The sequence below is a fragment of the Anomaloglossus baeobatrachus genome, unplaced genomic scaffold (assembly GCF_048569485.1).
Source record: "Anomaloglossus baeobatrachus isolate aAnoBae1 unplaced genomic scaffold, aAnoBae1.hap1 Scaffold_410, whole genome shotgun sequence".
Classification (NCBI taxonomy): Eukaryota; Metazoa; Chordata; class Amphibia; order Anura; family Aromobatidae; genus Anomaloglossus; species Anomaloglossus baeobatrachus.
Genome location: NW_027443436.1, coordinates 117,991 through 141,217, shown reverse-complemented (window position 1 = coordinate 141,217; position 23,227 = coordinate 117,991). Strand labels below are relative to the sequence as shown.

The 23,227-nt window shown below is 59.8% G+C and overlaps 14 non-coding genes across 14 annotated transcripts; all 14 read left to right on the top strand.

Annotated features, from left to right (window-relative positions):
- The first annotated feature begins 493 nt into the window (after positions 1-493).
- Positions 494-657, top strand: LOC142277527 (U1 spliceosomal RNA). The gene has a single exon (XR_012740675.1). It is a non-coding gene; the product is annotated as a U1 spliceosomal RNA (small nuclear RNA).
- Positions 658-1,559: 902 nt separating this feature from the next.
- Positions 1,560-1,722, top strand: LOC142277497 (U1 spliceosomal RNA). The gene has a single exon (XR_012740648.1). It is a non-coding gene; the product is annotated as a U1 spliceosomal RNA (small nuclear RNA).
- An 897-nt stretch (positions 1,723-2,619) lies between these two features.
- On the top strand, positions 2,620-2,783 carry LOC142277526 (U1 spliceosomal RNA). The gene has a single exon (XR_012740674.1). It is a non-coding gene; the product is annotated as a U1 spliceosomal RNA (small nuclear RNA).
- Positions 2,784-3,685: 902 nt separating this feature from the next.
- LOC142277525 (U1 spliceosomal RNA) lies at positions 3,686-3,849 on the top strand. The gene has a single exon (XR_012740673.1). It is a non-coding gene; the product is annotated as a U1 spliceosomal RNA (small nuclear RNA).
- Positions 3,850-4,745: 896 nt separating this feature from the next.
- On the top strand, positions 4,746-4,909 carry LOC142277524 (U1 spliceosomal RNA). Its single transcript, XR_012740672.1, has one exon. It is a non-coding gene; the product is annotated as a U1 spliceosomal RNA (small nuclear RNA).
- A 902-nt stretch (positions 4,910-5,811) lies between these two features.
- LOC142277523 (U1 spliceosomal RNA) lies at positions 5,812-5,975 on the top strand. Its single transcript, XR_012740671.1, has one exon. It is a non-coding gene; the product is annotated as a U1 spliceosomal RNA (small nuclear RNA).
- Positions 5,976-6,877: 902 nt separating this feature from the next.
- On the top strand, positions 6,878-7,041 carry LOC142277521 (U1 spliceosomal RNA). The gene has a single exon (XR_012740670.1). It is a non-coding gene; the product is annotated as a U1 spliceosomal RNA (small nuclear RNA).
- Positions 7,042-7,942: 901 nt separating this feature from the next.
- LOC142277520 (U1 spliceosomal RNA) lies at positions 7,943-8,106 on the top strand. The gene has a single exon (XR_012740669.1). It is a non-coding gene; the product is annotated as a U1 spliceosomal RNA (small nuclear RNA).
- Positions 8,107-9,008: 902 nt separating this feature from the next.
- Positions 9,009-9,172, top strand: LOC142277518 (U1 spliceosomal RNA). Its single transcript, XR_012740667.1, has one exon. It is a non-coding gene; the product is annotated as a U1 spliceosomal RNA (small nuclear RNA).
- An 871-nt stretch (positions 9,173-10,043) lies between these two features.
- LOC142277517 (U1 spliceosomal RNA) lies at positions 10,044-10,207 on the top strand. Its single transcript, XR_012740666.1, has one exon. It is a non-coding gene; the product is annotated as a U1 spliceosomal RNA (small nuclear RNA).
- A 902-nt stretch (positions 10,208-11,109) lies between these two features.
- LOC142277516 (U1 spliceosomal RNA) lies at positions 11,110-11,273 on the top strand. Its single transcript, XR_012740665.1, has one exon. It is a non-coding gene; the product is annotated as a U1 spliceosomal RNA (small nuclear RNA).
- Positions 11,274-12,165: 892 nt separating this feature from the next.
- Positions 12,166-12,322, top strand: LOC142277498 (U1 spliceosomal RNA). Its single transcript, XR_012740649.1, has one exon. It is a non-coding gene; the product is annotated as a U1 spliceosomal RNA (small nuclear RNA).
- Positions 12,323-21,151: 8,829 nt separating this feature from the next.
- LOC142277515 (U1 spliceosomal RNA) lies at positions 21,152-21,315 on the top strand. Its single transcript, XR_012740664.1, has one exon. It is a non-coding gene; the product is annotated as a U1 spliceosomal RNA (small nuclear RNA).
- Positions 21,316-22,212: 897 nt separating this feature from the next.
- Positions 22,213-22,376, top strand: LOC142277481 (U1 spliceosomal RNA). Its single transcript, XR_012740633.1, has one exon. It is a non-coding gene; the product is annotated as a U1 spliceosomal RNA (small nuclear RNA).
- Positions 22,377-23,227: the final 851 nt, after the last annotated feature.

Here is a 23,227-nt window from a genome sequence, read left to right as displayed (position 1 = left end):
ATTGGCCTTTGGTTCAGCCGGGAGGGGAGCTTTGTAGCGAGCGGCAGCGGGCACGCTCCAAAGATGGCACTTGCGGCTGCAGCAGCAGGAAGTGCACGGCCGGGCCCTTTTTTGCGGCCGCCTGGTGGGGCTGCCGACGTTGAGCCTCCCACGCCGGGCCTCTTCCTGCCGCCCTGAGCGAGCAGCCGGAGCTGCAGCCGTCTGCCTGTTTACAGGCGTCGAACGCACGTTGGGCTCCGAAGCCGCCGCCCCGCTATGCAAATGACTCTGGCTTGCTGTGCATCTTGGACGACGGCCTTCGCCTTGAGTTTGGCCTGCCATGGGGGGGATGGAAGGGGTGTAGCCGGCTCCCAGGCTGCTGGCCTCGGTGGCACCCTCTCGAAGGAACGCCTGGCTTTGGCCCCGGATCCCGCCTCACCCCACCGCCCGAGACTCCACGATGTAGCGGGCCTGCGCCGGAGGGGCGCCCGTCGAGCCGGCGCGCTCCCAACTCATACTTACCTGGCAGGGGAGATACCATGATCACTAAGGTGGTTCTCCCAGGGTGAGGCTCATCCATTGCACTCCGGGTGTGCTGACCCCTGCGATTTCCCCAAATGCGGGAAACTCGACTGCATAATTTGTGGTAGTGGGGGACTGCGTTCGCGCTTTCCCCTGATTAGCTCTGGTCAAAGATAGACAGATACACGCTGCTGCTTGGGGGGCTCCACGAGCCAACAGGTGTGCGAGTCTCCTTTTGCTGCCTGCTGCGAGGGACTCTCAAGCAAGCACAGCCTGTTGGTGCCCCCTTGTGGCCCCATCTAGAAGCTGCCAAAGGGAAGCTGCTCGCTTTGCTGCTGGCTTTTGGTATCTGGGATTTGTTGTGAGCCTTTTTTAAAAGAGAGGAGGGGAGGGGAGGGGAGGGGGTTCCTTCCTTGGTCTTTGTTTTTTCGTTTTCCTCTCTCCGTTTAAACCCTTAACTCTTGATTTGGCGTCCTGATATCTTTGCTTGGCTGCTTTGGACACACCGGCCGAGTTCCCCCTGGGCCCGGTGGCTGTGGATTCCTCGGCTGGTGTAGTGACAGGAATTGGCCTTTGGTTCAGCCGGGAGGGGAGCTTTGTAGCGAGCGGCAGCGGGCACGCTCCAAAGATGGCACTTGCGGCTGCAGCAGCAGGAAGTGCACGGCCGGGCCCTTTTTTGCGGCCGCCTGGTGGGGCTGCCGACGTTGAGCCTCCCACGCCGGGCCTCTTCCTGCCGCCCTGAGCGAGCAGCCGGAGCTGCAGCCGTCTGCCTGTTTACAGGCGTCGAACGCACGTTGGGCTCCGAAGCCGCCGCCCCGCTATGCAAATGACTCTGGCTTGCTGTGCATCTTGGACGACGGCCTTCGCCTTGAGTTTGGCCTGCCATGGGGGGGATGGAAGGGGTGTAGCCGGCTCCCAGGCTGCTGGCCTCGGTGGCACCCTCTCGAAGGAACGCCTGGCTTTGGCCCCGGATCCCGCCTCACCCCACCGCCCGAGACTCCGCGATGTAGCGGGCCTGCGCCGGAGGGGCGCCCGTCGAGCCGGCGCGCTCCCAACTCATACTTACCTGGCAGGGGAGATACCATGATCACTAAGGCGTTCTCCCAGGGTGAGGCTCATCCATTGCACTCCGGGTGTGCTGACCCCTGCGATTTCCCCAAATGCGGGAAACTCGACTGCATAATTTGTGGTAGTGGGGGACTGCGTTCGCGCTTTCCCCTGATTAGCTCTGGTCAAAGATAGACAGATACACGCTGCTGCTTGGGGGGCTCCACGAGCCAACAGGTGTGCGAGTCTCCTTTTGCTGCCTGCTGCGAGGGACTCTCAAGCAAGCACAGCCTGTTGGTGCCCCCTTGTGGCCCCATCTAGAAGCTGCCAAAGGGAAGCTGCTCGCTTTGCTGCTGGCTTTTGGTATCTGGGATTTGTTGTGAGCCTTTTTTAAAAGAGAGGAGGGGAGGGGAGGGGGTTCCTTCCTTGGTCTTTGTTTTTTCGTTTTCCTCTCTCCGTTTAAACCCTTAACTCTTGATTTGGCGTCCTGATATCTTTGCTTGGCTGCTTTGGACACACCGGCCGAGTTCCCCCTGGGCCCGGTGGCTGTGGATTCCTCGGCTGGTGTAGTGACAGGAATTGGCCTTTGGTTCAGCCGGGAGGGGAGCTTTGTAGCGAGCGGCAGCGGGCACGCTCCAAAGATGGCACTTGCGGCTGCAGCAGCAGGAAGTGCACGGCCGGGCCCTTTTTTGCGGCCGCCTGGTGGGGCTGCCGACGTTGAGCCTCCCACGCCGGGCCTCTTCCTGCCGCCCTGAGCGAGCAGCCGGAGCTGCAGCCGTCTGCCTGTTTACAGGCGTCGAACGCACGTTGGGCTCCGAAGCCGCCGCCCCGCTATGCAAATGACTCTGGCTTGCTGTGCATCTTGGACGACGGCCTTCGCCTTGAGTTTGGCCTGCCATGGGGGGGATGGAAGGGGTGTAGCCGGCTCCCAGGCTGCTGGCCTCGGTGGCACCCTCTCGAAGGAACGCCTGGCTTTGGCCCCGGATCCCGCCTCACCCCACCGCCCGAGACTCCACGATGTAGCGGGCCTGCGCCGGAGGGGCGCCCGTCGAGCCGGCGCGCTCCCAACTCATACTTACCTGGCAGGGGAGATACCATGATCACTAAGGTGGTTCTCCCAGGGTGAGGCTCATCCATTGCACTCCGGGTGTGCTGACCCCTGCGATTTCCCCAAATGCGGGAAACTCGACTGCATAATTTGTGGTAGTGGGGGACTGCGTTCGCGCTTTCCCCTGATTAGCTCTGGTCAAAGATAGACAGATACACGCTGCTGCTTGGGGGGCTCCACGAGCCAACAGGTGTGCGAGTCTCCTTTTGCTGCCTGCTGCGAGGGACTCTCAAGCAAGCACAGCCTGTTGGTGCCCCCTTGTGGCCCCATCTAGAAGCTGCCAAAGGGAAGCTGCTCGCTTTGCTGCTGGCTTTTGGTATCTGGGATTTGTTGTGAGCCTTTTTTAAAAGAGAGGAGGGGAGGGGAGGGGAGGGGGTTCCTTCCTTGGTCTTTGTTTTTTCGTTTTCCTCTCTCCGTTTAAACCCTTAACTCTTGATTTGGCGTCCTGATATCTTTGCTTGGCTGCTTTGGACACACCGGCCGAGTTCCCCCTGGGCCCGGTGGCTGTGGATTCCTCGGCTGGTGTAGTGACAGGAATTGGCCTTTGGTTCAGCCGGGAGGGGAGCTTTGTAGCGAGCGGCAGCGGGCACGCTCCAAAGATGGCACTTGCGGCTGCAGCAGCAGGAAGTGCACGGCCGGGCCCTTTTTTGCGGCCGCCTGGTGGGGCTGCCGACGTTGAGCCTCCCACGCCGGGCCTCTTCCTGCCGCCCTGAGCGAGCAGCCGGAGCTGCAGCCGTCTGCCTGTTTACAGGCGTCGAACGCACGTTGGGCTCCGAAGCCGCCGCCCCGCTATGCAAATGACTCTGGCTTGCTGTGCATCTTGGACGACGGCCTTCGCCTTGAGTTTGGCCTGCCATGGGGGGGATGGAAGGGGTGTAGCCGGCTCCCAGGCTGCTGGCCTCGGTGGCACCCTCTCGAAGGAACGCCTGGCTTTGGCCCCGGATCCCGCCTCACCCCACCGCCCGAGACTCCGCGATGTAGCGGGCCTGCGCCGGAGGGGCGCCCGTCGAGCCGGCGCGCTCCCAACTCATACTTACCTGGCAGGGGAGATACCATGATCACTAAGGTGGTTCTCCCAGGGTGAGGCTCATCCATTGCACTCCGGGTGTGCTGACCCCTGCGATTTCCCCAAATGCGGGAAACTCGACTGCATAATTTGTGGTAGTGGGGGACTGCGTTCGCGCTTTCCCCTGATTAGCTCTGGTCAAAGATAGACAGATACACGCTGCTGCTTGGGGGGCTCCACGAGCCAACAGGTGTGCGAGTCTCCTTTTGCTGCCTGCTGCGAGGGACTCTCAAGCAAGCACAGCCTGTTGGTGCCCCCTTGTGGCCCCATCTAGAAGCTGCCAAAGGGAAGCTGCTCGCTTTGCTGCTGGCTTTTGGTATCTGGGATTTGTTGTGAGCCTTTTTTAAAAGAGGGGAGGGGAGGGGAGGGGGTTCCTTCCTTGGTCTTTGTTTTTTCGTTTTCCTCTCTCCGTTTAAACCCTTAACTCTTGATTTGGCGTCCTGATATCTTTGCTTGGCTGCTTTGGACACACCGGCCGAGTTCCCCCTGGGCCCGGTGGCTGTGGATTCCTCGGCTGGTGTAGTGACAGGAATTGGCCTTTGGTTCAGCCGGGAGGGGAGCTTTGTAGCGAGCGGCAGCGGGCACGCTCCAAAGATGGCACTTGCGGCTGCAGCAGCAGGAAGTGCACGGCCGGGCCCTTTTTTGCGGCCGCCTGGTGGGGCTGCCGACGTTGAGCCTCCCACGCCGGGCCTCTTCCTGCCGCCCTGAGCGAGCAGCCGGAGCTGCAGCCGTCTGCCTGTTTACAGGCGTCGAACGCACGTTGGGCTCCGAAGCCGCCGCCCCGCTATGCAAATGCTCTGGCTTGCTGTGCATCTTGGACGACGGCCTTCGCCTTGAGTTTGGCCTGCCATGGGGGGGATGGAAGGGGTGTAGCCGGCTCCCAGGCTGCTGGCCTCGGTGGCACCCTCTCGAAGGAACGCCTGGCTTTGGCCCCGGATCCCGCCTCACCCCACCGACCGAGACTCCGCGATGTAGCGGGCCTGCGCCGGAGGGGCGCCCGTCGAGCCGGCGCGCTCCCAACTCATACTTACCTGGCAGGGGAGATACCATGATCACTAAGGTGGTTCTCCCAGGGTGAGGCTCATCCATTGCACTCCGGGTGTGCTGACCCCTGCGATTTCCCCAAATGCGGGAAACTCGACTGCATAATTTGTGGTAGTGGGGGACTGCGTTCGCGCTTTCCCCTGATTAGCTCTGGTCAAAGATAGACAGATACACGCTGCTGCTTGGGGGGCTCCATGAGCCAACAGGTGTGCGAGTCTCCTTTTGCTGCCTGCTGCGAGGGACTCTCAAGCAAGCACAGCCTGTTGGTGCCCCCTTGTGGCCCCATCTAGAAGCTGCCAAAGGGAAGCTGCTCGCTTTGCTGCTGGCTTTTGGTATCTGGGATTTGTTGTGAGCCTTTTTTAAAAGAGAGGAGGGGAGGGGAGGGGAGGGGGTTCCTTCCTTGGTCTTTGTTTTTTCATTTTCCTCTCTCCGTTTAAACCCTTAACTCTTGATTTGGCGTCCTGATATCTTTGCTTGGCTGCTTTGGACACACCGGCCGAGTTCCCCCTGGGCCCGGTGGCTGTGGATTCCTCGGCTGGTGTAGTGACAGGAATTGGCCTTTGGTTCAGCCGGGAGGGGAGCTTTGTAGCGAGCGGCAGCGGGCACGCTCCAAAGATGGCACTTGCGGCTGCAGCAGCAGGAAGTGCACGGCCGGGCCCTTTTTTGCGGCCGCCTGGTGGGGCTGCCGACGTTGAGCCTCCCACGCCGGGCCTCTTCCTGCCGCCCTGAGCGAGCAGCCGGAGCTGCAGCCGTCTGCCTGTTTACAGGCGTCGAACGCACGTTGGGCTCCGAAGCCGCCGCCCCGCTATGCAAATGACTCTGGCTTGCTGTGCATCTTGGACGACGGCCTTCGCCTTGAGTTTGGCCTGCCATGGGGGGGATGGAAGGGGTGTAGCCGGCTCCCAGGCTGCTGGCCTCGGTGGCACCCTCTCGAAGGAACGCCTGGCTTTGGCCCCGGATCCCGCCTCACCCCACCGCCCGAGACTCCACGATGTAGCGGGCCTGCGCCGGAGGGGCGCCCGTCGAGCCGGCGCGCTCCCAACTCATACTTACCTGGCAGGGGAGATACCATGATCACTAAGGTGGTTCTCCCAGGGTGAGGCTCATCCATTGCACTCCGGGTGTGCTGACCCCTGCGATTTCCCCAAATGCGGGAAACTCGACTGCATAATTTGTGGTAGTGGGGGACTGCGTTCGCGCTTTCCCCTGATTAGCTCTGGTCAAAGATAGACAGATACACGCTGCTGCTTGGGGGGCTCCACGAGCCAACAGGTGTGCGAGTCTCCTTTTGCTGCCTGCTGCGAGGGACTCTCAAGCAAGCACAGCCTGTTGGTGCCCCCTTGTGGCCCCATCTAGAAGCTGCCAAAGGGAAGCTGCTCGCTTTGCTGCTGGCTTTTGGTATCTGGGATTTGTTGTGAGCCTTTTTTAAAAGAGAGGAGGGGAGGGGAGGGGAGGGGGTTCCTTCCTTGGTCTTTGTTTTTTCGTTTTCCTCTCTCCGTTTAAACCCTTAACTCTTGATTTGGCGTCCTGATATCTTTGCTTGGCTGCTTTGGACACACCGGCCGAGTTCCCCCTGGGCCCGGTGGCTGTGGATTCCTCGGCTGGTGTAGTGACAGGAATTGGCCTTTGGTTCAGCCGGGAGGGGAGCTTTGTAGCGAGCGGCAGCGGGCACGCTCCAAAGATGGCACTTGCGGCTGCAGCAGCAGGAAGTGCACGGCCGGGCCCTTTTTTGCGGCCGCCTGGTGGGGCTGCCGACGTTGAGCCTCCCACGCCGGGCCTCTTCCTGCCGCCCTGAGCGAGCAGCCGGAGCTGCAGCCGTCTGCCTGTTTACAGGCGTCGAACGCACGTTGGGCTCCGAAGCCGCCGCCCCGCTATGCAAATGACTCTGGCTTGCTGTGCATCTTGGACGACGGCCTTCGCCTTGAGTTTGGCCTGCCATGGGGGGGATGGAAGGGGTGTAGCCGGCTCCCAGGCTGCTGGCCTCGGTGGCACCCTCTCGAAGGAACGCCTGGCTTTGGCCCCGGATCCCGCCTCACCCCACCGCCCGAGACTCCGCGATGTAGCGGGCCTGCGCCGGAGGGGCGCCCGTCGAGCCGGCGCGCTCCCAACTCATACTTACCTGGCAGGGGAGATACCATGATCACTAAGGTGGTTCTCCCAGGGTGAGGCTCATCCATTGCACTCCGGGTGTGCTGACCCCTGCGATTTCCCCAAATGCGGGAAACTCGACTGCATAATTTGTGGTAGTGGGGGACTGCGTTCGCGCTTTCCCCTGATTAGCTCTGGTCAAAGATAGACAGATACACGCTGCTGCTTGGGGGGCTCCACGAGCCAACAGGTGTGCGAGTCTCCTTTTGCTGCCTGCTGCGAGGGACTCTCAAGCAAGCACAGCCTGTTGGTGCCCCCTTGTGGCCCCATCTAGAAGCTGCCAAAGGGAAGCTGCTCGCTTTGCTGCTGGCTTTTGGTATCTGGGATTTGTTGTGAGCCTTTTTTAAAAGAGAGGAGGGGAGGGGAGGGGAGGGGGTTCCTTCCTTGGTCTTTGTTTTTTCGTTTTCCTCTCTCCGTTTAAACCCTTAACTCTTGATTTGGCGTCCTGATATCTTTGCTTGGCTGCTTTGGACACACCGGCTGAGTTCCCCCTGGGCCCGGTGGCTGTGGATTCCTCGGCTGGTGTAGTGACAGGAATTGGCCTTTGGTTCAGCCGGGAGGGGAGCTTTGTAGCGAGCGGCAGCGGGCACGCTCCAAAGATGGCACTTGCGGCTGCAGCAGCAGGAAGTGCACGGCCGGGCCCTTTTTTGCGGCCGCCAGGTGGGGCTGCCGACGTTGAGCCTCCCACGCCGGGCCTCTTCCTGCCGCCCTGAGCGAGCAGCCGGAGCTGCAGCCGTCTGCCTGTTTACAGGCGTCGAACGCACGTTGGGCTCCGAAGCCGCCGCCCCGCTATGCAAATGCTCTGGCTTGCTGTGCATCTTGGACGACGGCCTTCGCCTTGAGTTTGGCCTGCCATGGGGGGGATGGAAGGGGTGTAGCCGGCTCCCAGGCTGCTGGCCTCGGTGGCACCCTCTCGAAGGAACGCCTGGCTTTGGCCCCGGATCCCGCCTCACCCCACCGCCCGAGACTCCGCGATGTAGCGGGCCTGCGCCGGAGGGGCGCCCGTCGAGCCGGCGCGCTCCCAACTCATACTTACCTGGCAGGGGAGATACCATGATCACTAAGGTGGTTCTCCCAGGGTGAGGCTCATCCATTGCACTCCGGGTGTGCTGACCCCTGCGATTTCCCCAAATGCGGGAAACTCGACTGCATAATTTGTGGTAGTGGGGGACTGCGTTCGCGCTTTCCCCTGATTAGCTCTGGTCAAAGATAGACAGATACACGCTGCTGCTTGGGGGGCTCCACGAGCCAACAGGTGTGCGAGTCTCCTTTTGCTGCCTGCTGCGAGGGACTCTCAAGCAAGCACAGCCTGTTGGTGCCCCCTTGTGGCCCCATCTAGAAGCTGCCAAAGGGAAGCTGCTCGCTTTGCTGCTGGCTTTTGGTATCTGGGATTTGTTGTGAGCCTTTTTTAAAAGAGAGGAGGGGAGGGGAGGGGAGGGGGTTCCTTCCTTGGTCTTTGTTTTTTCGTTTTCCTCTCTCCGTTTAAACCCTTAACTCTTGATTTGGCGTCCTGATATCTTTGCTTGGCTGCTTTGGACACACCGGCCGAGTTCCCCCTGGGCCCGGTGGCTGTGGATTCCTCGGCTGGTGTAGTGACAGGAATTGGCCTTTGGTTCAGCCGGGAGGGGAGCTTTGTAGCGAGCGGCAGCGGGCACGCTCCAAAGATGGCACTTGCGGCTGCAGCAGCAGGAAGTGCACGGCCGGGCCCTTTTTTGCGGCCGCCTGGTGGGGCTGCCGACGTTGAGCCTCCCACGCCGGGCCTCTTCCTGCCGCCCTGAGCGAGCAGCCGGAGCTGCAGCCGTCTGCCTGTTTACAGGCGTCGAACGCACGTTGGGCTCCGAAGCCGCCGCCCCGCTATGCAAATGACTCTGGCTTGCTGTGCATCTTGGACGACGGCCTTCGCCTTGAGTTTGGCCTGCCATGGGGGGGATGGAAGGGGTGTAGCCGGCTCCCAGGCTGCTGGCCTCGGTGGCACCCTCTCGAAGGAACGCCTGGCTTTGGCCCCGGATCCCGCCTCACCCCACCGCCCGAGACTCCGCGATGTAGCGGGCCTGCGCCGGAGGGGCGCCCGTCGAGCCGGCGCGCTCCCAACTCATACTTACCTGGCAGGGGAGATACCATGATCACTAAGGTGGTTCTCCCAGGGTGAGGCTCATCCATTGCACTCCGGGTGTGCTGACCCCTGCGATTTCCCCAAATGCGGGAAACTCGACTGCATAATTTGTGGTAGTGGGGGACTGCGTTCGCGCTTTCCCCTGATTAGCTCTGGTCAAAGATAGACAGATACACGCTGCTGCTTGGGGGGCTCCTTTTGCTGCCTGCTGCGAGGGACTCTCAAGCAAGCACAGCCTGTTGGTGCCCCCTTGTGGCCCCATCTAGAAGCTGCCAAAGGGAAGCTGCTCGCTTTGCTGCTGGCTTTTGGTATCTGGGATTTGTTGTGAGCCTTTTTTAAAAGAGAGGAGGGGAGGGGAGGGGGTTCCTTCCTTGGTCTTTGTTTTTTCGTTTTCCTCTCTCCGTTTAAACCCTTAACTCTTGATTTGGCGTCCTGATATCTTTGCTTGGCTGCTTTGGACACACCGGCCGAGTTCCCCCTGGGCCCGGTGGCTGTGGATTCCTCGGCTGGTGTAGTGACAGGAATTGGCCTTTGGTTCAGCCGGGAGGGGAGCTTTGTAGCGAGCGGCAGCGGGCACGCTCCAAAGATGGCACTTGCGGCTGCAGCAGCAGGAAGTGCACGGCCGGGCCCTTTTTTGCGGCCGCCTGGTGGGGCTGCCGACGTTGAGCCTCCCACGCCGGGCCTCTTCCTGCCGCCCTGAGCGAGCAGCCGGAGCTGCAGCCGTCTGCCTGTTTACAGGCGTCGAACGCACGTTGGGCTCCGAAGCCGCCGCCCCGCTATGCAAATGACTCTGGCTTGCTGTGCATCTTGGACGACGGCCTTCGCCTTGAGTTTGGCCTGCCATGGGGGGGATGGAAGGGGTGTAGCCGGCTCCCAGGCTGCTGGCCTCGGTGGCACCCTCTCGAAGGAACGCCTGGCTTTGGCCCCGGATCCCGCCTCACCCCACCGCCCGAGACTCCGCGATGTAGCGGGCCTGCGCCGGAGGGGCGCCCGTCGAGCCGGCGCGCTCCCAACTCATACTTACCTGGCAGGGGAGATACCATGATCACTAAGGTGGTTCTCCCAGGGTGAGGCTCATCCATTGCACTCCGGGTGTGCTGACCCCTGCGATTTCCCCAAATGCGGGAAACTCGACTGCATAATTTGTGGTAGTGGGGGACTGCGTTCGCGCTTTCCCCTGATTAGCTCTGGTCAAAGATAGACAGATACACGCTGCTGCTTGGGGGGCTCCACGAGCCAACAGGTGTGCGAGTCTCCTTTTGCTGCCTGCTGCGAGGGACTCTCAAGCAAGCACAGCCTGTTGGTGCCCCCTTGTGGCCCCATCTAGAAGCTGCCAAAGGGAAGCTGCTCGCTTTGCTGCTGGCTTTTGGTATCTGGGATTTGTTGTGAGCCTTTTTTAAAAGAGAGGAGGGGAGGGGAGGGGAGGGGGTTCCTTCCTTGGTCTTTGTTTTTTCGTTTTCCTCTCTCCGTTTAAACCCTTAACTCTTGATTTGGCGTCCTGATATCTTTGCTTGGCTGCTTTGGACACACCGGCCGAGTTCCCCCTGGGCCCGGTGGCTGTGGATTCCTCGGCTGGTGTAGTGACAGGAATTGGCCTTTGGTTCAGCCGGGAGGGGAGCTTTGTAGCGAGCGGCAGCGGGCACGCTCCAAAGATGGCACTTGCGGCTGCAGCAGCAGGAAGTGCACGGCCGGGCCCTTTTTTGCGGCCGCCTGGTGGGGCTGCCGACGTTGAGCCTCCCACGCCGGGCCTCTTCCTGCCGCCCTGAGCGAGCAGCCGGAGCTGCAGCCGTCTGCCTGTTTACAGGCGTCGAACGCACGTTGGGCTCCGAAGCCGCCGTCCCGCTATGCAAATGACTCTGGCTTGCTGTGCATCTTGGACGACGGCCTTCGCCTTGAGTTTGGCCTGCCATGGGGGGGATGGAAGGGGTGTAGCCGGCTCCCAGGCTGCTGGCCTCGGTGGCACCCTCTCGAAGGAACGCCTGGCTTTGGCCCCGGATCCCGCCTCACCCCACCGCCCGAGACTCCGCGATGTAGCGGGCCTGCGCCGGAGGGGCGCCCGTCGAGCCGGCGCGCTCCCAACTCATACTTACCTGGCAGGGGAGATACCATGATCACTAAGGTGGTTCTCCCAGGGTGAGGCTCATCCATTGCACTCCGGGTGTGCTGACCCCTGCGATTTCCCCAAATGCGGGAAACTCGACTGCATAATTTGTGGTAGTGGGGGACTGCGTTCGCGCTTTCCCCTGATTAGCTCTGGTCAAAGATAGACAGATACACGCTGCTGCTTGGGGGGCTCCACGAGCCAACAGGTGTGCGAGTCTCCTTTTGCTGCCTGCTGCGAGGGACTCTCAAGCAAGCACAGCCTGTTGGTGCCCCCTTGTGGCCCCATCTAGAAGCTGCCAAAGGGAAGCTGCTCGCTTTGCTGCTGGCTTTTGGTATCTGGGATTTGTTGTGAGCCTTTTTTAAAAGAGAGGAGGGGAGGGGGTTCCTTCCTTGGTCTTTGTTTTTTCGTTTTCCTCTCTCCGTTTAAACCCTTAACTCTTGATTTGGCGTCCTGATATCTTTGCTTGGCTGCTTTGGACACACCGGCCGAGTTCCCCCTGGGCCCGGTGGCTGTGGATTCCTCGGCTGGTGTAGTGACAGGAATTGGCCTTTGGTTCAGCCGGGAGGGGAGCTTTGTAGCGAGCGGCAGCGGGCACGCTCCAAAGATGGCACTTGCGGCTGCAGCAGCAGGAAGTGCACGGCCGGGCCCTTTTTTGCGGCCGCCTGGTGGGGCTGCCGACGTTGAGCCTCCCACGCCGGGCCTCTTCCTGCCGCCCTGAGCGAGCAGCCGGAGCTGCAGCCGTCTGCCTGTTTACAGGCGTCGAACGCACGTTGGGCTCCGAAGCCGCCGCCCCGCTATGCAAATGACTCTGGCTTGCTGTGCATCTTGGACGACGGCCTTCGCCTTGAGTTTGGCCTGCCATGGGGGGGATGGAAGGGGTGTAGCCGGCTCCCAGGCTGCTGGCCTCGGTGGCACCCTCTCGAAGGAACGCCTGGCTTTGGCCCCGGATCCCGCCTCACCCCACCGCCCGAGACTCCGCGATGTAGCGGGCCTGCGCCGGAGGGGCGCCCGTCGAGCCGGCGCGCTCCCAACTCATACTTACCTGGCAGGGGAGATACCATGATCACTAAGGTGGTTCTCCCAGGGTGAGGCTCATCCATTGCACTCCGGGTGTGCTGACCCCTGCGATTTCCCCAAATGCGGGAAACTCGACTGCATAATTTGTGGTAGTGGGTGTGAGGCAAATCCCGGGATATGAAGATGAATTATGACTCCAGTCATAATCCCTCATCACTCCCTGGCAGTGCCCCCTCCCTTCTTGTTCTCAGTGTTCCACTTACACCTCCATGGCCATGTCCTGTGATATGGAGATGAGGTGGTGTGGGAACAATGGACACAGGATGACTCCCTGCCGTCACCCTGTAGTAGGAGCTGCTAGCTAGTTAGCAAGGCTATGGAAATAGCCAGACAGAACGACTCCAGTAAAAAATGGTTCATATCTCGCAAGCCATATTTCCGATAAATATGGCAACCATAAAAATGGTGTCTCCGCATGCAGACGATGCCGGCACACCCTTTTTATGGGAGCAGGACATTGGGAAATGCCCCAGGCGTGATATCAGCCAATGGGGAACTGGCAGACAGGTCATGAGTCCCCTCGTTCTGTAGCTAAATTCATAACTGTCACAATGAGAGCATTGGCGTCCGCCTACGACGCTCCCAGGCCAAGTTATGGCCATATTCCATGTTGTGGATTTTGTCCATAACTCCAGCCAGGGGTGGAGCAGTGCTCCCTGTGAGGTCACTAAGGTAGGAGGGGACCTGGATTGCCCAGGTTGATAACCCTACTTCGGCCATTTTCCAGTGTTCTTCTGCTCGGGGGCCTGGTTGGGAAAGACCTGTGAGGGAGTTCCTGGAAACCTGGTCTACAGCGCCCCCCTGTGGCCAGACGCAACAAGGTAACTGCTGGAACTGTGTATGCCTGTTTGTAACCCATGCTTTGATTGTAACTGTACTCTGACGTATGTATATTCTGTAGATTCCCTATTGTATATATTGTAGTTTCTAGTGTGCTTTAGGCTGATTAAATTATATAATTAATCTTGGGCTGTTCTGTTATCTCGATCTTGAATCCCACGTCTGTGTGTTCGGCTAATAGTTACCGTGAAGCGGTTGGTGGCAGCGAGTTGTGCCAAGGATTATTGTGGGGAGGCCAGTGAGATTCGGGAAGATATTATATATTCCGCCCGCGGAGGTCGGGGGAATATATACCCTACTCTCACCGGGGACCCTTCAATAATCGGCATAAGTAGTATAGCGGCCTCCTTGCTTATTGTCGGGCAATTCCATAATTGGCCTGACTATAAGAGGGGCGCTAGAGAGCGCGTCACGTGCTCTGTCTGTCGGTCGGGAGGTATAAAGGAGGGGTGACCCCCACTTGTTACCCCCCGATTGTGACGTACTGGTAGCCAACGCGGGGGATTTCTGAGTGACCCCCCGGTGGTTTGTGACATATTGGTGGCATAGCGGTGGGATCGAGATAATAGTGTGTGTGAGTGTGAGACCCATACTCCCAGACACTAAAGACTGCCTGCAGCAGCTGTGGCTGCTGGGGTCTTCAGACTAGCTCAACACTAGAGTGTCAGAGTGCAGATACTGTAAGGTGTGTGGAGGCATCAGGTGTCAGTTCTGTGTCAGTGACCAAAAGTCTGCAAGAATGGCTGATGGCACCAGGAGCAGAGCTATGCAACTGGCCAATGCTAAGGCAGGAGCCGAAGAGAGGGAGGACGGTGCTGTGGACAGCAATGAGGAGGTTGCCCACGAGTCCTCCAGGAGCTCGACGCCAGAAAACCGTTCTGCCGAGGACATTGCGCAACCTGGCACTGCTGGACAAGATGAGGAGGAGCTCACCCAAGGTTCCTCAACGAGCCAGATGCCAGCCCTCCGCTCTGAAAGGGACAGTGAATCGCCTAGCTCTGCAGCGTGCCGCAGATCACCACGTGCCATTCCACCGAGCCTGGGAGGCTCGGATAGCCTTCTTCAAATGGCTATGGCCCTTCTCCAGGCTGGAGACCAGAAGGGCTACAAGGAACTCCTGGCAGAGCGCAGGGCAGAGCGGCACGCAGAGCGTGAGGCTGCGGAGCGAGAGCGGCAGGCAGCGCGTGAAGAGCGAGAGCGACAGGCAGACCGTGACTACCAGCTGCAGCTAGCTCAGCTCCGGCCCTCATCAGCCACATGTGACCTTCGAGACACCAAACTTCCAAAGGTCCGTGTTGAGGACTTCCCAGTGCTGGAGAAGGATGGAGACTTGGACTCTTTCTTGACTGCTTTTGAACGGACTTGCTTGCAGCACCATCTGGACAAGGACCAGTGGGCCAAATACCTGACCCCCCGTTTAAGGGGTAAGGCCCTGGATATCCTTGGGGATTTGCCTGCTGAGGCAGATCAGGGCTACGACACCATCAAGCGGGCCCTGATCCAACAGTACAACCTCACTCCAGAGTCCTACCGCAAGAAGTTCCGGAGCCTACAGAAGGGGCCAAAGGACTCCTGGGCTGACCACCGGCGGGCACTTGCCCGAGCTGCCGACCACTGGACCCAAGGCCTGCAGCTTTCCACCGGACCGGAGATCCTGGACTTGTTCATCACGGAGCAACTCTTGTGGAACTGCCCTGAGGATCTCCGCCAGTTCATCCGAGACCAGAAGCCAAAGGGGTCCACGGCTACAGCTGCCCTTGCCGATGACTACACCAACAACCGGGCCCCTGAGGCCAGGAGAGCGGCCACCAGCAGCACCTGGAGAGGGGGTAAGATGAATTCTGCGACTGCCCCACCTGCCCCTAGACTGCAGGGGGTGTCCCCCTCAACTCCCCTCTCCAGGCCCGTGGCGGAACCAAGACGGTGCCACCAGTGCAATCTACCTGGACACTTCAAGGCCATGTGCCCTCAGCGTCCCAAGGCCCCGGCTCCGTCCCCGTCCCAAGGGCCGCCCAAGGTGTATTGTGTGGGTGGGGGTGGTGGTAGGTCCCTGGACAGCTTCCAACCTGTCACCGTCGGCCGGTCTGTGACCATAGGACTGCGAGACAGCGCCTCGGAGGTGACTCTGGTGCGGCCTGAGATGGTGTCCCCCCAAGACTTGATCCCTGGAAAAACCCTCGCTGTCTCCGGGATTGGAGGCACTGACCCGGCGCTGCCTGTTGCTGACATTTATGTGGACTGGGGCGCAGGGCGAGGGGTGAGGGAGGTGGGGGTAACTGATCGGATCCCTGCAAACGTGCTACTTGGGACAGATTTGGGGCAGATAACCTCCCAGTTTGGGCCCCAACCAAGGGCTGAACCTTCAGCCAGTACTGACATGCCTCCGGACAATGTTGATGTGTTATCTATGAATGATGTAAGGGAGGAGGGAGTGAACTCTGATATTTCTGCTTGCATAGACACCATAGACACACACTCAGCTGCAGCTGTGACAGGGGAGGGGGTCAGAGAAAGGTGTGACAATGCCTCTACAAGTAACCAGCCTGTGAGCTGGGATCTGTTGCCCTCTGCAGGGATAAGCAGAGAGCAGGGTGCTGCAGGGGGAGGACCAGTGTGTGGGGTGGGGGCTACCACAGCAAATGTGGGGTCCCCAGAGATTTCACAGCGGGGTTCTGTTGCTGCAGGAGGGGAACAGGCAGGTGAGATTGGGGCCGGTCCAGGGGCGGAAGTGCTCCCAGGTAAGATCTCGGTGCATGGTTCCCCCACAACCGGGGTGTCAGGAAGCCAGGTAGGTCTGCCTGAACCGGCGACTTGGTCAGGAACGGAGGAGGAGCAGGCACGACCCACGGTCGCAGCGGCTGTGGCCGCTGTCCCCCGCAGTGGGAGTGCTGGAAGCCAAGGGGCCTCCCGGAGGTCCGATAGCTCTTCCCCTTCTGACCAAGTGGCAGCCGAGTCAGGTGGAGGCCAGGACACAGGTCCCGGGGTACTGACTGAAGATGTGACAGTCTCGTCGATTCTGGCCACATCTAGTCAGGGGTTTCAGGCAGCGTTAGAAGCTGACGACAGCCTGAAAGCTCTTAAGGAGCAGGCGGCACAGCCTCCCTCGGACTCGGACCCGGAGCGAGTGGTCTGGGACCAAGGACGGCTGTACCGGGCCACGGTCCAGCAGGGTTCACCGGAGGCGTGGCCCAGGGACCGACAGTTGGTGGTACCCTATCCGTTCCGGACGGAGTTGTTGCGGATCGCACATGAGATTCCGATGGCCGGACACCTAGGGATCGCTAAGACCAAGGCCAGGTTAAACCAGCATTTCTACTGGCCAAAAATGGGGGCCGATGTGGCTGCCTACTGCCGTTCGTGTGAAACCTGTCAGAGAGTGGGGAAGGCGGGGCCACGCCCCAAAGCCCCACTGGTATCTCTGCCCATCATCGATGAGCCTTTCAGGAGGGTGGCTGTGGATCTGGTCGGCCCGCTGGCCATCCCCAGCAGCTCCGGGAAACGCTTCATACTGACGGTAGTGGACTATGCCACCCGGTACCCAGAAGCAGTGGCCTTGTCGTCCATTCGGGCTGACAAGGTGGCCACCGCATTGCTGGAGATTTTCTCCCGAGTGGGTTTTCCCCAGGAAATGCTCACTGACCGGGGGACCCAATTCATGTCCCAGCTGATGGAGGCCCTCTGTAAGCAAGTCCAGGTGCGACATCTGGTGGCCAGCCCGTACCATCCACAGACTAATGGCCTGTGCGAGCGGTTCAATGGCACCTTAAAGCAGATGCTTAAGATGTTGGTCGACTCCCATGGGCGTGACTGGGAGCGGTATCTCCCACACCTGTTATTTGCTTACCGGGAGGTTCCACAGGCCTCAACAGGATTCTCACCGTTTGAGCTCCTGTACGGGCGACGTGTGCGGGGCCCCCTGGCTCTGGTGAAAGAGGCTTGGGAAGGGGATTTGGCCACCCCTGGAGTGTCGGTTATCGAGTATGTCATGCGCTTCCGGGACAAAATGCAGGCCTTGACGCAACTGGTACACGACAATATGGCTCAAGCCCAGGCCGATCAGAAGCGTTGGTACGACCAGAACGCTTGTGAGAGGACCTACCAAGTGGGTCAAAAGGTGTGGGTACTGGTCCCCGTACCACAGGACAAGCTTCAGGCAGCCTGGGAAGGCCCATACCTCGTGTACCAGCAGCTCAACCCTGTAACGTACCTGGTCACCCTGGACCCTGCCCGTGGAAGGCGGAAGCCCTTCCATGTGAACATGATGAAGGCACATCATGAGCGGGAGGCATGTGCGCTCCCCGTGTGCAACCTGCCCGAGGAGGGAGAAGCGGAAACCCTCTTGGATATGCTAGCCCAGGTTAGGGCAGGCGGATCCATTGAGGATGTGGAGGTTGGCCACCAGCTCTTGGAAGACCAACGGTCCCAGCTGTGGGCCACCCTCCTCCCCTTCTGGGGGTTGTTTACCAACCAGCCCGGAAGGACTGACTTGGCTGTCCATCACGTGGACACTGGGGATCATCCCCCGATCCGGCGTTCAGCATATCGGGTCTCCCTGGAGGTGCAGCAACACATGCGCCAGGAGATTGACGAGATGCTGAAGCTGGGGGTGATCCAGGCATCCAACAGCGCTTGGGCCTCGCCTGTAGTCCTCGTCCCTAAGAAGGACCGAACCACTCGGTTCTGCGTGGACTACAGGGGGCTCAATGCGGTCACGGTCGCCGATGCGTACCCAATGCCACGCATCGATGACCTGCTCGATCAGTTGGCCGGGGCTCAGTACCTGACCATCATGGATCTGAGCCGGGGATATTGGCAGATCCCCCTGACTCGCAAGGCCAGGGAACGCTCTGCCTTTATTACCCCATTTGGACTGTACGAGTCCACGGTGATGCCATTCGGGATGAGGAATGCCCCTGCCACTTTCCAGCGGATGGTCAACACCCTGCTCAAGGGACTTGAAGGGTACGCGGCCGCGTACCTGGATGACATTGCCGTCTTCAGTCCCACCTGGGAGGACCACCTAGAGCATCTAGCACAGGTGCTCAGGCGGATCCACCGGGCAGGTTTGACCATCAAGCCGGGAAAGTGTCAGCTGGCCATGAGCGAGGTCCAGTACCTCGGTCACCGGGTAGGTGGGAGAACACTGAAGCCCGAGCCTGAGAAAGTGGAGGCCATCGCATCCTGGCCCACCCCCAGGACCAAGAAGCAGGTGATGTCCTTCTTGGGGACCGCTGGGTACTATAGGAGGTTTGTTCCATGCTATAGTAGCCTGGCAAAGCCCTTGACGGACCTCACCAAGAAGAAGCTGCCCTCTGCAGTCGATTGGACAATGGACTGCGAGACAGCCTTCCGGGCCCTAAAGGACGCCCTGTCCAGCCCGCCCGTGCTACAGGCAGCCGACTTCACGCGGCCGTTTGTAGTACAGACCGACGCCAGTGACTTCGGCCTCGGTGCGGTGCTCAGCCAGGTGGACTCTGCGAGCCAAGAGCACCCAGTCTTGTACCTGAGCAGGAAGCTGTTACCAAGGGAAGTTGCCTATTCCACGATGGAGAAGGAGTGCCTGGCCATAGTGTGGGCCCTGCAGCGTCTGCAACCCTATCTATACGGGCGCCACTTCATCGTGGAGACGGACCACAATCCCCTCAGCTGGTTGCACACCGTCTCTGGGACGAATGGGCGATTGTTGCGATGGAGCCTGGCGCTCCAGCAATACAACTTCACCATTCGCCACAAAAGGGGCCGTGACCACGGTAACGCAGACGGGCTGTCCCGACAAGGAGAGGTCGCGGACGGGCGCACGGGGGAACACCGGAGTGTGCTGCCCCCTAGCGCCCTCAAAAGGGGGGAGGTGTGAGGCAAATCCCGGGATATGAAGATGAATTATGACTCCAGTCATAATCCCTCATCACTCCCTGGCAGTGCCCCCTCCCTTCTTGTTCTCAGTGTTCCACTTACACCTCCATGGCCATGTCCTGTGATATGGAGATGAGGTGGTGTGGGAACAATGGACACAGGATGACTCCCTGCCGTCACCCTGTAGTAGGAGCTGCTAGCTAGTTAGCAAGGCTATGGAAATAGCCAGACAGAACGACTCCAGTAAAAAATGGTTCATATCTCGCAAGCCATATTTCCGATAAATATGGCAACCATAAAAATGGTGTCTCCGCATGCAGACGATGCCGGCACACCCTTTTTATGGGAGCAGGACATTGGGAAATGCCCCAGGCGTGATATCAGCCAATGGGGAACTGGCAGACAGGTCATGAGTCCCCTCGTTCTGTAGCTAAATTCATAACTGTCACAATGAGAGCATTGGCGTCCGCCTACGACGCTCCCAGGCCAAGTTATGACCATATTCCATGTTGTGGATTTTGTCCATAACTCCAGCCAGGGGTGGAGCAGTGCTCCCTGTGAGGTCACTAAGGTAGGAGGGGACCTGGATTGCCCAGGTTGATAACCCTACTTCGGCCATTTTCCAGTGTTCTTCTGCTCGGGGGCCTGGTTGGGAAAGACCTGTGAGGGAGTTCCTGGAAACCTGGTCTACAGCGCCCCCCTGTGGCCAGACGCAACAAGGTAACTGCTGGAACTGTGTATGCCTGTTTGTAACCCATGCTTTGATTGTAACTGTACTCTGACGTATGTATATTCTGTAGATTCCCTATTGTATATATTGTAGTTTCTAGTGTGCTTTAGGCTGATTAAATTATATAATTAATCTTGGGCTGTTCTGTTATCTCGATCTTGAATCCCACGTCTGTGTGTTCGGCTAATAGTTACCGTGAAGCGGTTGGTGGCAGCGAGTTGTGCCAAGGATTATTGTGGGGAGGCCAGTGAGATTCGGGAAGATATTATATATTCCGCCCGCGGAGGTCGGGGGAATATATACCCTACTCTCACCGGGGACCCTTCAATAATCGGCATAAGTAGTATAGCGGCCTCCTTGCTTATTGTCGGGCAATTCCATAATTGGCCTGACTATAAGAGGGGCGCTAGAGAGCGCGTCACGTGCTCTGTCTGTCGGTCGGGAGGTATAAAGGAGGGGTGACCCCCACTTGTTACCCCCCGATTGTGACGTACTGGTAGCCAGCGCGGGGGATTTCTGAGTGACCCCCCGGTGGTTTGTGACAGTGGGGGACTGCGTTCGCGCTTTCCCCTGATTAGCTCTGGTCAAAGATAGACAGATACACGCTGCTGCTTGGGGGGCTCCACGAGCCAACAGGTGTGCGAGTCTCCTTTTGCTGCCTGCTGCGAGGGACTCTCAAGCAAGCACAGCCTGTTGGTGCCCCCTTGTGGCCCCATCTAGAAGCTGCCAAAGGGAAGCTGCTCGCTTTGCTGCTGGCTTTTGGTATCTGGGATTTGTTGTGAGCCTTTTTTAAAAGAGAGGAGGGGAGGGGAGGGGAGGGGAGGGGACGGGAGGGGAGGGGAGGGGACGGGAGGGGAGGGGAGGGGGTTCCTTCCTTGGTCTTTGTTTTTTTGTTTTCCTCTCTCCGTTTAAACCCTTAACTCTTGATTTGGCGTCCTGATATCTTTGCTTGGCTGCTTTGGACACACCGGCCGAGTTCCCCCTGGGCCCGGTGGCTGTGGATTCCTCGGCTGGTGTAGTGACAGGAATTGGCTTTTGGTTCAGCCGGGAGGGGAGCTTTGTAGCGAGCGGCAGCGGGCACGCTCCAAAGATGGCACTTGCGGCTGCAGCAGCAGGAAGTGCACGGCCGGGCCCTTTTTTGCGGCCGCCTGGTGGGGCTGCCGACGTTGAGCCTCCCACGCCGGGCCTCTTCCTGCCGCCCTGAGCGAGCAGCCGGAGCTGCAGCCGTCTGCCTGTTTACAGGCGTCGAACGCACGTTGGGCTCCGAAGCCGCCGCCCCGCTATGCAAATGACTCTGGCTTGCTGTGCATCTTGGACGACGGCCTTCGCCTTGAGTTTGGCCTGCCATGGGGGGGATGGAAGGGGTGTAGCCGGCTCCCAGGCTGCTGGCCTCGGTGGCACCCTCTCGAAGGAACGCCTGGCTTTGGCCCCGGATCCCGCCTCACCCCACCGCCCGAGACTCCGCGATGTAGCGGGCCTGCGCCGGAGGGGCGCCCGTCGAGCCGGCGCGCTCCCAACTCATACTTACCTGGCAGGGGAGATACCATGATCACTAAGGTGGTTCTCCCAGGGTGAGGCTCATCCATTGCACTCCGGGTGTGCTGACCCCTGCGATTTCCCCAAATGCGGGAAACTCGACTGCATAATTTGTGGTAGTGGGGGACTGCGTTCGCGCTTTCCCCTGATTAGCTCTGGTCAAAGATAGACAGATACACGCTGCTGCTTGGGGGGCTCCACGAGCCAACAGGTGTGCGAGTCTCCTTTTGCTGCCTGCTGCGAGGGACTCTCAAGCAAGCACAGCCTGTTGGTGCCCCCTTGTGGCCCCATCTAGAAGCTGCCAAAGGGAAGCTGCTCGCTTTGCTGCTGGCTTTTGGTATCTGGGATTTGTTGTGAGCCTTTTTTAAAAGAGAGGAGGGGAGGGGAGGGGGTTCCTTCCTTGGTCTTTGTTTTTTCGTTTTCCTCTCTCCGTTTAAACCCTTAACTCTTGATTTGGCGTCCTGATATCTTTGCTTGGCTGCTTTGGACACACCGGCCGAGTTCCCCCTGGGCCCGGTGGCTGTGGATTCCTCGGCTGGTGTAGTGACAGGAATTGGCCTTTGGTTCAGCCGGGAGGGGAGCTTTGTAGCGAGCGGCAGCGGGCACGCTCCAAAGATGGCACTTGCGGCTGCAGCAGCAGGAAGTGCACGGCCGGGCCCTTTTTTGCGGCCGCCTGGTGGGGCTGCCGACGTTGAGCCTCCCACGCCGGGCCTCTTCCTGCCGCCCTGAGCGAGCAGCCGGAGCTGCAGCCGTCTGCCTGTTTACAGGCGTCGAACGCACGTTGGGCTCCGAAGCCGCCGCCCCGCTATGCAAATGACTCTGGCTTGCTGTGCATCTTGGACGACGGCCTTCGCCTTGAGTTTGGCCTGCCATGGGGGGGATGGAAGGGGTGTAGCCGGCTCCCAGGCTGCTGGCCTCGGTGGCACCCTCTCGAAGGAACGCCTGGCTTTGGCCCCGGATCCCGCCTCACCCCACCGCCCGAGACTCCGCGATGTAGCGGGCCTGCGCCGGAGGGGCGCCCGTCGAGCCGGCGCGCTCCCAACTCATACTTACCTGGCAGGGGAGATACCATGATCACTAAGGTGGTTCTCCCAGGGTGAGGCTCATCCATTGCACGCCGGGTGTGCTGACCCCTGCGATTTCCCCAAATGCGGGAAACTCGACTGCATAATTTGTGGTAGTGGGGGACTGCGTTCGCGCTTTCCCCTGATTAGATCTGGTCAAAGATAGACAGATACACGCTGCTGCTTGGGGGGCTCCACGAGCCAACAGGTGTGCGAGTCTCCTTTTGCTGCCTGCTGCGAGGGACTCTCAAGCAAGCACAGCCTGTTGGTGCCCCCTTGTGGCCCCATCTAGAAGCTGCCAAAGGGAAGCTGCTCGCTTTGCTGCTGGCTTTTGCTATCTGGGATTTGTTGTGAGCCTTTTTTAAAAGAGAGGAGGGGAGGGGGTTCCTTCCTTGGTCTTTGTTTTTTCGTTTTCCTCTCTCCGTTTAAACCCTTAACTCTTGATTTGGCGTCCTGATATCTTTGCTTGGCTGCTTTGGACACACCGGCCGAGTTCCCCCTGGGCCCGGTGGCTGTGGATTCCTCGGCTGGTGTAGTGACAGGAATTGGCCTTTGGTTCAGCCGGGAGGGGAGCTTTGTAGCGAGCGGCAGCGGGCACGCTCCAAAGATGGCACTTGCGGCTGCAGCAGCAGGAAGTGCACGGCCGGGCCCTTTTTTGCGGCCGCCTGGTGGGGCTGCCGACGTTGAGCCTCCCACGCCGGGCCTCTTCCTGCCGCCCTGAGCGAGCAGCCGGAGCTGCAGCCGTCTGCCTGTTTACAGGCGTCGAACGCACGTTGGGCTCCGAAGCCGCCGCCCCGCTATGCAAATGACTCTGGCTTGCTGTGCATCTTGGACGACGGCCTTCGCCTTGAGTTTGGCCTGCCATGGGGGGGATGGAAGGGGTGTAGCCGGCTCCCAGGCTGCTGGCCTCGGTGGCACCCTCTCGAAGGAACGCCTGGCTTTGGCCCCGGATCCCGCCTCACCCCACCGCCCGAGACTCCGCGATGTAGCGGGCCT